Below are 13,468 nucleotides of genomic sequence, written 5' to 3'. Positions count from 1 at the left end.
TTGCACCTCCAAAGACGAAAGGATGTCTGAATCCCCTGTGGAGACCACAGAGAAAGACGTAGTTCCCCACCTCATCGCGACCGGAGGCCTAACATCCTTTGAAAATTCCATAGGTACGTGGAGATCCGTGCCTCTAATGTAGACGATGCCTGACTCCTCGTGAAACTTGATAGGAGTCCCAGGATTCCTGTGGCACGTGGAAAGGGACCCTTGGTCTCCCAACTCAGCTGGAGAGGTGTCCCAATTGCCCTGCCAAGCCTCGAGTAGAATCCCGAGTTGTCCCTCGCAACTAGGCAGGAGTCCTGACGTCGCTGAACAAACACGTGTGTGGAAGGGCCATCCCCGTCGTAACTCGAGAATATACTCCAGGTTCCCGCCGTAACTCGAGAAAAACCATGAGACTTCCCCCTCACCGCGAGATGAGGCCCAATTCCCCTGCACTGCATGCAGAGCACTTCCGTGTTGCACATCACACATGAAAGGAGCCTTGATTTCCATGATGACACTCCAGGAAAACCCCAAGAACACTGTTTGAAGGCTAGAGGGATTCTGAGGTCACTGTAGCAACAGGAAAGAACTCCGTGGACCAAGAATCCACTCGAGATGAGAGGTTAGTCCCGGGCTTCGACTCCAGAGGAATACCACCTTACCAGAAGCACCTCAAGAGGAGGCTTCTCTCAGCTCTAGGTATGTGAGAGGCACCCTGATTTTGCGGCCTCAAGTGGAATGGACACCGCGATGCCCTGACTCGAAATACGGCCGGATATCCTTGCAGTAACTTGAATGTAGGCTCGTCTTACATCTCCCAAGACGAAAGGATGTCTGAATCCCCTGTGGAGACCACAGAGAAAGACCTAGTTCCCCACCTCATTGCGACCGGAGGCCTCACATCCTTTGAAAATTCCAGAGGGACGCGGAGAGCAGTGCCTACAAAGGAGACGATGCCTGACTCCTCGTGAAATTTGATAGGAGTGCCAGGATTCCTGTGGCACGTGGAAAGGGACCCTTGGTCTCCTGCCTCAGCTGGAGAGGCATCGCAATTGCCCTGCCAAGCCTCGAGGAGAATCCCGAGTTGTCCCTCGCAACTAGGCAGGAGTCCTGACGTCGCTGAACAAACACGTGTGTGGAAGGGACATCCCTGTAGAAACTCGAGATTATACCCCAGGTTCCCGCCGCAACTCGAGAGAAACCATGAGACTTCCCCCTCACCGCGAGATGAGGCCTGATTCCCGTGCACTGCGTGCAGAGCAATTCCGTGTTGCACATCACACATGAAAGGAGCCTTGATTTCCTTGATGGCACTCCAGAGAAACCCCAAGAACACTGTTTCAAGGCTAGAGGGATCCTGAGGTCACTGTAGCAACACGAAAGAGCACCGTGGGCCAAAAATCAACTCAAGATGAGAGGTTCGTCCCTGGCTTCGATTCCAGAGGAATATCCCCTTACCACAAGCACCTCAAGAGGAGGATTCTCTTAGCTCTAGGTATGTGAGAGGGAGCCTGAGTTTGCGGCCTCAAGTGGAATGGACACGGGGATGCCCTGACTCGATATAAGGCCGGATATCCCTGTAGTGACTTGAATGCAGGCTGGTCTTGCATCTCCCAAGACGAAAGGATGTCTGAATCCCCTGTGGAGACCACAGAGAAAGACCTAGTTCCCCACCTCACCGCGACCGGAGGCCTCACATCCTTTGAAAACTCCAGAGGTACACGGAGATCAGTGCCTCCAAAGGAGACGATGCTTGACTCCTCGTGAAACTTTATAGGAATCCCAGGATTCCTGTGGCACGTGGAAAGGGATCCTTGGTCTCCCGACTCAGCTGGAGAGGCGTCTCAATTGCCCTGCCAAGCCTCGAGGAGAAGCCCGAGTTGTCCCTCGCAAGTAGGCAGGAGTCCTGACGTCGCTGAACAAACACGAGTGTCGAAGGGACATCCCCGTCCAAAATCGAGATTATACCCCAGATTCCCGCCGCAACTCGAGAAAAACCATGAGACTTCCCCCTCGCTGCGAGATGAGACCCGATTCCCCTGCACTGCGTGCAGAGCAATTCCGTGTTGCACATCACACATGAAAGGAGCTTGATTTCCTTCATGGCACTCCAGAGAAACCCCAAGAACACTGTTTCAAGTCTAGAGGGATCCTGAGGTCACTGTAGTAACACGAAAGAGCACCGTGGACCAAAAATCAACTCGAGATGAGAGGTTAGTCCCTGCCTTCGACTCTAGAGGAAAACCACCTTACCACAAGCACCTCAAGAGGAGGCTTCTCTCAGCTCTAGGTATGTGAGAGGGACCCTGAGTTTGCGGCCTCAAGTGGAATGGACACCGCGATGCCCTGACTCGAAATAAGGCCGGATATCCCTGCAGTGACTTGAATGCAGGCTCGTCTTGCATCTCCCAAGACGAACGGATGTCTGCATCCCCTGTGGAGACCACAGAGAAAGACCTAGTTCCACACCTCCTCGCGACTGGAAACCTCACATCCTTTGAAAACTCCAGAGGTACGCGGAGATCAGTGCCTCCAAAGGAGACGATGCCTGACTCCTCCGGAAACTTGATAGGAGTCCCAGGATTCCTGTGGCAGGTGAAAAGGGTTCCTTGGTCTCCTGCCTCAGCTGGAGAGGCGTCCCAATTGCCCTGCCAAGCCTCGAGTAGAATCCCGAGTTGTCCCTCGCAACTAGGCAGGAGTCCTGACATCGCTGAACAAACACGTGTGTGGAAGGGACATCCCTGTAGAAACTGGAGATTTTACCCCAGGTTCCCGCCGCAACTCGAGAGAAACCAAGAGACTTCCCCCTCGCCGCGAGATGAGACCCGATATCCCTTCACTGCGTGCAGAGCAATTCCGTGATGCACATCACACATGAAAGGAGCCTTGATTTCCTTGATGGAACTCCAGAGAAACCCCAAGAACACTGTTTCAAGGCTAGAGGAATCCTGAGGTCACTGTAGCAATACGAAAGAGCTCCGTGGAACAAAAATCAACTCGAGATGAAAGGTTAGTCCCTGGCTCGATTCCAGAGGCATACCACCTTACCACAAGCACCTCAAGAGGAGGCTTCTCTCAGCTCTAGGTATGTGAGAGGGACCCTGAGTTTGCGGCCTCAAGTAGAATGGACACCGCGAAGCCCTGATTCGAAATAAGGCCGGATATCCCTGCAGTGACTTGAATGCAGGCTCGTCTTGCATCTCCCAAGAAGAAAGGATGTCTGAATCCCCTGTGGAGACCACAGAGAAAGACCTAGTTCCCCACATCATCGCGACCGGAGGCCTCACATCCTTTGAAAAACTCCAGAGGGACGCGGAGATCAGTTCCTCCAAAGGAGACGATGCCTGACTCCCCGTGAAACTTGATAGTAGTCCCAGGATTCCTGTGGCACATAGAAAGGGACCCTTGGTCTCCTGCCTCAGCTGGAGAGGCGTCCCAATTGCCCTGCCAAGGCTCGAGGAGAATCCCGAGTTGTCCCTCGCAACTAAGCAGGATCCTGACGTCGCTGAACAAACACGTGTGTGGAAGGGCCATCCCCGTCGTAACTCGAGAATATACCCCAGGTTCCCGCCAAAACTCGAAAAAAACCATGAGACTTCCCCCTCGCCGCGAGATGAGGCCCGATTCCCCTGCACTGCGTGCAGAGCAATTCCGTGTTGCACATCATACATGAAAGGAGCCTTGATTTCCTTGATGGCACTCCATAGCAACCCCAAGAACTCTGTTTCAAGGCTAGAGGGATCCTGAGGTCACTGTAGCAACAGGAAAGAACTCCGTGGACCAAAAATCAACTCGAGATGAGAGGTTATTCCCTGGCTTCGACTCCAGAGGCATACCACCTTACCACAAGCACCTCAAGAGGAGGCTTCTCTCAGCTCTAGGTATGTGAGAGGGACCCTGAGTTTGCGGCCTCAAGTGGAATGGAAACGGGGATGCCCTGACTCGAAATAAGGCCGGATATCCCTTCAGTGACTTGAATGCAGGCTCGTCTTGCATCTCCTAAGACGAAAGGATGTCTGAATCCCCTGTGGAGACCACAGAGAAAGACCTAGTTCCCCACCTCATCGCGACCGGAGGCCTCACATCCTTTGAAAACTCCAGAGGGACGCGGAGATCAGTGCTTCCAAAGGATACGATGCCTGACTCCTCGTGAAATTTGATAGGAGTCCCAGGATTCTTGTGGCACGTGGAAAGGGACCCTTGGTCGCCTGCCTCAGCTGGAGAGGCGTCCCAGTTGCCCTGCCAAGCCTCGAGGAGAATCCCGAGTTGTCCCTCGCAACTAGGCAGGAGTCCTGACGTCGCTGAACAAACACGGGTGTCGAAGGGACATCCCCGTCCAAAATCGAGATTATACCACAGGTTCCCGCCGTAACTCGAGAAAAACCATGAGACTTCGCCCTCGCCGCGAGATGAGACCCGATTCCCCTGCACTGCGTGCAGAGCAATTCCGGGTTGCACATCACACATGAAAGGAGCCTTGATTTCCTTGATGGCACTCCAGAGAAACCCCAAGAACACTGTTTCAAGGCTAGAGGATCCTGAGGTCACTGTAGCAACACGGAAGAGCTCCGTAGACCAAAAATCAACTCGAGATGAGAGGTTAGTCCCTGGCTTCGACTGCAGAGGAATACCAGCTTACCACAAGCACCTCAAGAGGAGGCTTCTCTCAGCTCTAGGTATGTGAGAGGGACCCTGAGTTTGCGGCCTCAAGTGGCATGGACACCGCGATGCCCTGACTCGAAATACGGCCGGATATCCTTGCAGTAACTTGAATGCAGGCTCGTCTTGCATCTTCCAAGACGAAAGGATGTCTGAATCCCCTGTGGAGACCACAGAGAAAGACCTAGTTCCCCACCTCATCGCGACCGGAATGTCACATCCTTTGAAAACTCCAGAGGTACACGGAGATCAGTGCCTCCAAAGGAGACTATGCCTGACTCCTCGTGAAATTTGATAGGAGTCCCAGGATTCCTGTGGCACGTGGAAAGGGACCCTTAGTCTCCTGCCTCAGCTGGAGAGGCGTCCCAATTGCCCTGCCAAGCCTCGAGGAGAATCCCGAGTTGTCCCTCGCAACTAGTCAGGAGTCCTGACGTCGCTGAACAAACACGTGTGTGGAAGGGCCATCCCCGTTGTAACTCGAGAATATACCCCAGGTTCCCGCCGCAACTCGAGAAAAACCATGAGACTTCCCCCTCGCCGCGAGATGAGACACGGTTTCCCTGCACTGCGTGCAGAGCAATTCCGTGTTGCACATCACACATGAAAGGAGCCTGGATTTTCCTAATGGAACTCCAGAGAAACCCCAAGGACACTGTTTCAAGGCTAGAGGATCCTGAGGTCACTGTAGCAACACGAAAGGGCTCCGTAGACCAAAAATCAACTCGAGATGAGAGGTTCGTCCCTGGCTTTGACTCCAGAGGAGTACCACCTTACCACAAGCACTTCAAGAGGAGGCTTCTCTCAGCTATAGGTATGTGAGAGGGACCCTGAGATTATGGCCTCAAGTGGAATGGACACGGGGATGCCCTGATTCGAAATAAGGGCGGATATCCCTACAGTGACTTGAATGCAGGCTCGTCTTGCATCTCCCAAGACGAAAGGATGTCTGAATCCCCTGTGGAGACCACAGAGAAAGACCTAGTTCCCCACCTCATCGCGACCGGAGGCCTCACATACTTTGAAAACTCCAGAGGGACGCGGAGATCAGTGCTTCCAAAGGATACGATGCCTGACTCCTCGTGAAATTTGATAGGAGTCCAAGGATTCTTGTGGTACGTGGAAAGAAACCCTTGGTCGCCTTCCTCAGCTGGATAGGCGTCCCAGTTGCCCTGCCAAGCCTCCAGGAGATCCCGAGTTGTCCCTCGCAACTAGGCAGGAGTCGTGACGTCGCTGAACAAACACGGGTGTCGAAGGGACATCCGCGTCCAAAATCGAGATTATACCCCAGGTTCCCGCCGCAACTCGAGAAAAACCATGAGACTTCCCCCTCGCCGCGAGATGAGACCCGATTCCCCTGCACTGCGTGCAGAGCAATTCCGGGTTGCACATCATACATGAAAGGAGCCTTGATTTCCTTCATGGCACTCCTGAGAAACCCCAAGAACACTGTTTCAAGGCTAGAGGGATCCTGAGGTCACTGTAGCAACATGAAAGAGCTGTGTAGACCAAAAATCAACTCGAGATGAGAGGTTCGTCCCTGGCTTCGACTCCAGAGGAATACCACCTTACCATAAGCACCTCAAGAGGAGGCTTCTCTCAGCTCTAGGTATGTGAGAGGGACCCTGAGTTTGCGGCCTCAAGTAGAATGGATACCTAGATGCCCTGACTGGAAATAAGGCCGGATATCCCTGCAGTGACTTGAATGCAGGCTCGTCTTGCATCTCCCAAGAAGAAAGGATGTCTGAATCCCCTGTGGAGACCACAGAGAAAGACCTAGTTCCCCACCTCATCGCGACCGGAGGCCTCACATCCTTTGAAAATTCCAGAGGGACGCGGAGATCAGTGCCTCCATAGGAGACGATGCCTGACTCCTCGTGAAATTTGATAGGAGTCCCAGGATTCCTGTGGCACGTGGAAAGGGACCCTTGGTCTCTGCCTCAGCTGGAGAGGCGTCCCAATTGCCCTGCCAAGCCTCGAGTAGAATCCCGAGTTGTCCCTCGCAACTAGGCAGGAGTCCTGACGTCGCTGAACAAACACGTGTGTGGAAGGGCCATCCCCGTCGTAACTCGAGAATATACCCCAGGTTCCCGCCGCAACTCGAGAAAAACCATGAGACTTCCCCCTCACCGCGAGATGAGACCCGGCTTCCCTGCACTGCGTGCAGAGCAATTCCGTGTTGCACATCACACATGAAAGGAGCCTTGATTTCCCTAATGGAACTCCAGAGAAACCCCAAGAACACTGTTTCAAGGCTAGAGGGATCCTGAGGTCACTGTAGCAACACAAAAGAACTCCGTGGACCAAAAATCAACTCGAGATGAGAGGTTATTCCCAGGCTTCGACTCCAGAGGCATACCACCTTACCACAAGCACCTCAAGAGGAGGCTTCTCTCAGCTCTAGGTATGTGAGAGGGACCCTGAGTTTGCGGCCTCAAGTGGAATGGACACCGCGATGCCCTGACTCGAAGTCAAGCCGGATATCCCTGCTGTGACTTGAATGCAGGCTGGTCTTGCATCTCCCAAGTCGAAAGGATGTCTGAATCCCCTGTGGAGACCACAGAGAAAGACCTAGTTCCCCACCTCACCGCGACCGGAGGCCTCACATCCTTTGAAAACTCCAGAGGTACACGGAGATCAGTGCCTCCAAAGGAGACGATGCTTGACTCCTCGTGAAACTTTATAGGAATCCCAGGATTCCTGTGGCACGTGGAAAGGGATCCGTGGTCTCCCGACTCAGCTGGAGAGGCGTCTCAATTGCCCTGCCAAGCCTCGAGGAGAAGCCCGAGTTGTCCCTCGCAAGTAGGCAGGAGTCCTGACGTCGCTGAACAAACACGTATGTGGAAGGGCCATCCCCGTCGTAACTCGAGAATATACACCAGGATCCCGCCGCAACTCGAGAAAAACAATGAGACTTCCCCCTCACCGCGAGATGACGCCCAATTCCCCTGCACTGCGTGCAGAGCAATTCCGTGTTGCACTTCACACATGAAAGGAGCCTTGATTTCCTTGATGGCACTCCAGAGAAACCCCAAGAACACTGTTTCAAGGCTAGAGGAGTCCCGAGGTCACTGTAGCAACATGAAAGAGCTCCGTGAACCAAAAATCAACTCGAGATGAGAGGTTAGTCCCTGGTTTCGACTCCAGAGGAATACCACCTTACCACAAGCACCTCAAGAGAAGGCTTCTCTCAGCTCTAGGTATGTGAGAGGGACCCTGAGTTTGCGGCCTCAAGTAGAATGGACACCGCGATGCCCTGACTCAAAATAAGGCTGGACATCCCTGCAGTAACTTGAATGCAGGCTCGTCTTGCATCTCCCAAGACGAAAGGATGTCTGAATCCCCTGTGGAGACCACAGAGAAAGACCTAGTTCCCCACCTCATCGCGACCGGAGGCCTCACATCCTTTGAAAACTCCAGAGGTACGCGGAGATCAGGGCCTCCAAAGGAGACGATGCCTGACTCCTCGTGAAACTTGATAGTAGTCCCAGGATTCCTGTGGCACATAGAAAGGGACCCTTGGTCTCCTGCCTCAGCTGGAGAGGCGTCCCAATTGCCCTGCCAAGGCTCGAGGAGAATCCCGAGTTGTCCCTCGCAACTAAGCAGGATCCTGACGTCGCTGAACAAACACGTGTGTGGAAGGGCCATCCCCGTCGTAACTCGAGAATATACCCCAGGTTCCCGCCAAAACTCGAAAAAAACCATGAGACTTCCCCCTCGCCGCGAGATGAGGCCCGATTCCCCTGCACTGCGTGCAGAGCAATTCCGTGTTGCACATCATACATGAAAGGAGCCTTGATTTCCTTGATGGCACTCCATAGCAACCCCAAGAACTCTGTTTCAAGGCTAGAGGGATCCTGAGGTCACTGTAGAAACACGAAAGAGCTTCGTGAACCAAAAATCAACTCGAAATTAGAGGTTAGTTCCTGGCTTCGACTCCAGAGGAATACCACCTTACCACAAGCACCTCAAGAGGAGGCTTCTCTCAGCTCTAGGTATGTGAGAGGGACCCTGAGTTTGCGGCCTCAAGTGGAATGGACACCGCGATGCCCTGACTCGAAATAAGGCCGGATATCCCTGCAGTGACTTGAATGCAGGCTCATCTTGCATCTCCCTAAAAGAAAGGATGTCTGAATCCCCTGTGGAAACCACAGAGAAAGAACTAGTTCCCCACCTCATCGCGACCGGAGGCCTCACATCCTTTGAAAACTCCAGAGGTACGCGGAGATCAGTGCCTCCAAAGGAGACGATGCGTGACTCCTCGTGAAACTTGATAGGAGTCCCAGGATCCCTGTGGCACGTGGAAAGGGAACCTTGGTCTCTCGCTTCAGATGGAGAGGCGTCCCAATTGCCCTGCCATGCCTCGAGGAGAATCCCGAGTTGTCCCTCGCAACTAGGCAGGAGTCCTGACGTCGCTGAATAAACACGTGTGTGGAAGGTCCATCCCCGTCGTAACTCGAGAATATACCCCAGGTTCCCGCCGCAACTCGAGAAAAACCATGAGACTTCCCCCTCACCGCGAGATGAGGCCCGATTCCCCTCCACTGCGTGCAGAGCAATTCCGTGTTGCACATCACACATGAAAGGAACTTTGATTTCCTTGATGGCACTCCAGAGAAACCCCAAGAACACTGTTTCAAGGCTAGAGGGATCCTGAGGTCACTGTAGCAACACGAAAGAGCTCCGTGGGCCAAAAATCAACTCAAGATGAGAGGTTAGTCCCTGGCTTCGATTCCAGAGGAATACCACCTTACCACAAGCACCTCAAGAGGAGGCTTCTCTCAGCTCTAGGTATGTGAGAGGGAGCCTGAGTTTGCGGCCTCAAGTGGAATGGACACGGGATGCCCTGACTCGATATAAGGCCGGATATCCCTGTAGTGACTTGAATGCAGGCTGGTCTTGCATCTCCCAAGACGAAAGGATGTCTGAATCCCCTGTGGAGACCACAGAGAAAGACCTAGTTCCCCACCTCATCGCGACCGGAGGCCTCACATCCTTTGAAAACTCCAGAGGTACACGGAGATCAGTGCCTCCAAAGGAGACGATGCTTGACTCCTCGTGAAACTTTATAGGAATCCCAGGATTCCTGTGGCACGTGGAAAGGTTTCCTTGGTCTCCCGCTTCAGCTGGAGAGGCGACCCAATTGCCCTGCCAAGCCTCGAGGAGAATCCCGAGTTGTCCCTCGCAAGTAGGCAGGAGTACTGACGTCGCTGAACAAACACGTATGTGGAAGGGCCATCCCCGTCGTAACTCGAGAATATACCCCAGGATCCCGCCGCAACTCGAGAAAAACCATGAGACTTCCCCCTCGCCGCGAGATGAGGCCCGATTCCCCTGCAATGCGTGCAGAGCAATTCCGTGTTGCACATCACACATGATAGGAGCCTTGATTTCCTTGATGGCACTCCAGAGAAACCCGAAGAACACTGTTTCAAGGCTAGAGGGAGCCTGAGGTCACTGTAGCAACACGAAAGAGCTAAAATGACCGGAAATTAACTTGAGATGAGAAGTTACTACCTGGCATCGACTCCAGCGGAATACCACCTTACCACAAGCACCTCAAGAGGAGGCATCTCTCAGCTCTAGGTATGTGAGAGGGACCCTGAATTTGCGGCCTCAAGTGGAATGGATACGGGGATGCCCTGACTCGAAATAAGGCCGGATATCCCTGCAGTGACATGAATGCAGCTCGTCTTGCATCTCCCAAGACGAAAGGATGTCTGAATCCCCTGTGGAAACCACAGAGAAAGACCTGGTTCGCCACCTCATCGCGACCGGAGGCCTCAAACCCTTTGAAAATTCCAGAGGTACGCGGCGATCAGTGCGTCAAAAGGAGACGATGCCTGACTCCTCGTGAAACTTGACAGGAGTCCCAGGATTCCTGTGGCACGTGGAAAGGGACCCTTGGTCTCCCGCCTCAGCTGGAGAGGCGTCCCAATTTCCCTGCCAAGCCTCGAGGAGAATCCCGAGTTGTCCCTCACAACTAGGCAGGAGTCCTGACGTCGCTGAACAAACACGTGTGTGGAAGGGCCATCCCCGTCGTAACTCGAGAATATACCCCAGGTTCCCGCCGCAACTCGAGAAAAACCATGAGACTTCCCCCTCGCCGCGAGATGAGGCCCGATTCCCCTGCACTGCGTGCAGAGCAACTCCATGTTGCACATCACACAAGAAAGGAGCCTTGATTTCCTTGATGGCACTGCAGAGAAATCCCAAGAACACTGTTTCAAGGCTAGAGGGATCCTGAGGTGACTGTAGCAACACGAAAGAGCTCCGTGGACCAAAAATCAACTCAAGAAGAGAGGTTAGTCCCTGGCTTCGACTCCAGAGGAATACCACCTTACCAGAAGTTCCTCAAGACGAGGCTTCTCTCAGCTCTAGGTATGCACCTTACCAGAAGCCCCTCAAGAGGAGGCTTCTCTCAGCTCTAGGTATGGAAGAGGGACCCTGAGTTTGCGGTCTCAAGTGGAATGGACATGGGGATGCCTGGACTCAAAATAAGGCCGGATATCCCTGCCGTGACTTGAATGCAGGCTCGTCTTGCATCTCCCAAGACAAAAGGATGTCTGAATCCCCTGTGGAGACCACAGAGAAAGACGTAGTTCCCCATCTCATCGCGACCGAAGGCCTCCCATCCTTTGAAAACTCCAGAGGTACGCGGCGATCAGTGCCTCAAAAGGAGATGATGCCTGACTCCTCGTGAAATTTGATAGGAGTCCCAGGATTCCTGTGGCACGTGGAAAGGGACCCTTGGTCTCCTGCCTCAGCTGGAGAGGCGTCGCAATTGCCCTGCCAAGCCTCGAGGAGAATCCCGAGTTGTCCCTCGCAACTAGGCAGGAGTCCTGACGTCGCTGAACAAACACGTGTGTGGAAGGGACATCCCTGTAGAAACTCGAGATTATACCCCAGGTTCCCGCCGCAACTCGAGAGAAACCATGAGACTTCCCCCTCACCGCGAGATGAGGCCTGATTCCCGTGCACTGCGTGCAGAGCAATTCCGTGTTGCACATCACACATGAAAGGAGCCTTGATTTCCTTGATGGCACTCCAGAGAAACCCCAAGAACACTGTTTCAAGGCTAGAGGGATCCTGAGGTCACTGTAGCAACACGAAAGAGCACCGTGGGCCAAAAATCAACTCAAGAGGAGAGGTTAGTCCGTGGCTTCGATTCCAGAGGAATACCCCCTTACCACAAGCACCTCAAGAGGAGGCTTCTCTCAGCTCTAGGTATGTGAGAGGGAGCCTGAGTTTGCGGCCTCAAGTGGAATGGACACGGGGATGCCCTGACTCTATATAAGGCCGGATATCCCTGTAGTGACTTGAATGCAGGCTGGTCTTGCATCTCCCAAGACGAAAGGATGTCTGAATCCCCTGTGGAGACCACAGAGAAAGACCTAGTTCCCCACCTCATTGCAACCGGAGGCCTCACATCCTTTGAAAACTCCAGAGGTACACGGAGATCAGTGCCTCCAAAGGAGACGATGCTTGACTCCTCGTGAAACTTTATAGGAATCCCAGGATTCCTGTGGCACGTGGAAAGGTTTCCTTGGTCTCCCGCTTCAGCTGGAGAGGCGACCCAATTGCCCTGCCAAGCCTCGAGGAGAATCCCGAGTTGTCCCTCGCAAGTAGGCAGGAGTACTGACGTCGCTGAACAAACACGTATGTGGAAGGGCCATCCCCGTCGTAACTCGAGAATATACCCCAGGATCCCGCCGCAACTCGAGAAAAACCATGAGACTTCCCCCTCGCCGCGAGATGAGGCCCGATTCCCCTGCAATGCGTGCAGAGCAATTCCGTGTTGCACATCACACATGATAGGAGCCTTGATTTCCTTGATGGCACTCCAGAGAAACCCGAAGAACACTGTTTCAAGGCTAGAGGGAGCCTGAGGTCACTGTAGCAACACGAAAGAGCTAAAATGACCGGAAATTAACTTGAGATGAGAAGTTACTACCTGGCATCGACTCCAGCGGAATACCACCTTACCACAAGCACCTCAAGAGGAGGCATCTCTCAGCTCTAGGTATGTGAGAGGGACCCTGAATTTGCGGCCTCAAGTGGAATGGATACGGGGATGCCCTGACTCGAAATAAGGCCGGATATCCCTGCAGTGACATGAATGCAGCTCGTCTTGCATCTCCCAAGACGAAAGGATGTCTGAATCCCCTGTGGAAACCACAGAGAAAGACCTGGTTCGCCACCTCATCGCGACCGGAGGCCTCAAACCCTTTGAAAATTCCAGAGGTACGCGGCGATCAGTGCGTCAAAAGGAGACGATGCCTGACTCCTCGTGAAACTTGACAGGAGTCCCAGGATTCCTGTGGCACGTGGAAAGGGACCCTTGGTCTCCCGCCTCAGCTGGAGAGGCGTCCCAATTTCCCTGCCAAGCCTCGAGGAGAATCCCGAGTTGTCCCTCACAACTAGGCAGGAGTCCTGACGTCGCTGAACAAACACGTGTGTGGAAGGGCCATCCCCGTCGTAACTCGAGAATATACCCCAGGTTCCCGCCGCAACTCGAGAAAAACCATGAGACTTCCCCCTCGCCGCGAGATGAGGCCCGATTCCCCTGCACTGCGTGCAGAGCAACTCCATGTTGCACATCACACAAGAAAGGAGCCTTGATTTCCTTGATGGCACTGCAGAGAAATCCCAAGAACACTGTTTCAAGGCTAGAGGGATCCTGAGGTGACTGTAGCAACACGAAAGAGCTCCGTGGACCAAAAATCAACTCAAGAAGAGAGGTTAGTCCCTGGCTTCGACTCCAGAGGAATACCACCTTACCAGAAGTTCCTCAAGACGAGGCTTCTCTCAGCTCTAGGTATGC

This window comes from Cervus elaphus, chromosome 21 (genome assembly GCF_910594005.1).
Source record: "Cervus elaphus chromosome 21, mCerEla1.1, whole genome shotgun sequence".
In the NCBI taxonomy this organism is placed as follows: Eukaryota; Metazoa; Chordata; class Mammalia; order Artiodactyla; family Cervidae; genus Cervus; species Cervus elaphus.
The sequence above is the reverse complement of the archived record's forward strand: the minus strand, read 5'-3'. Positions refer to the sequence as shown.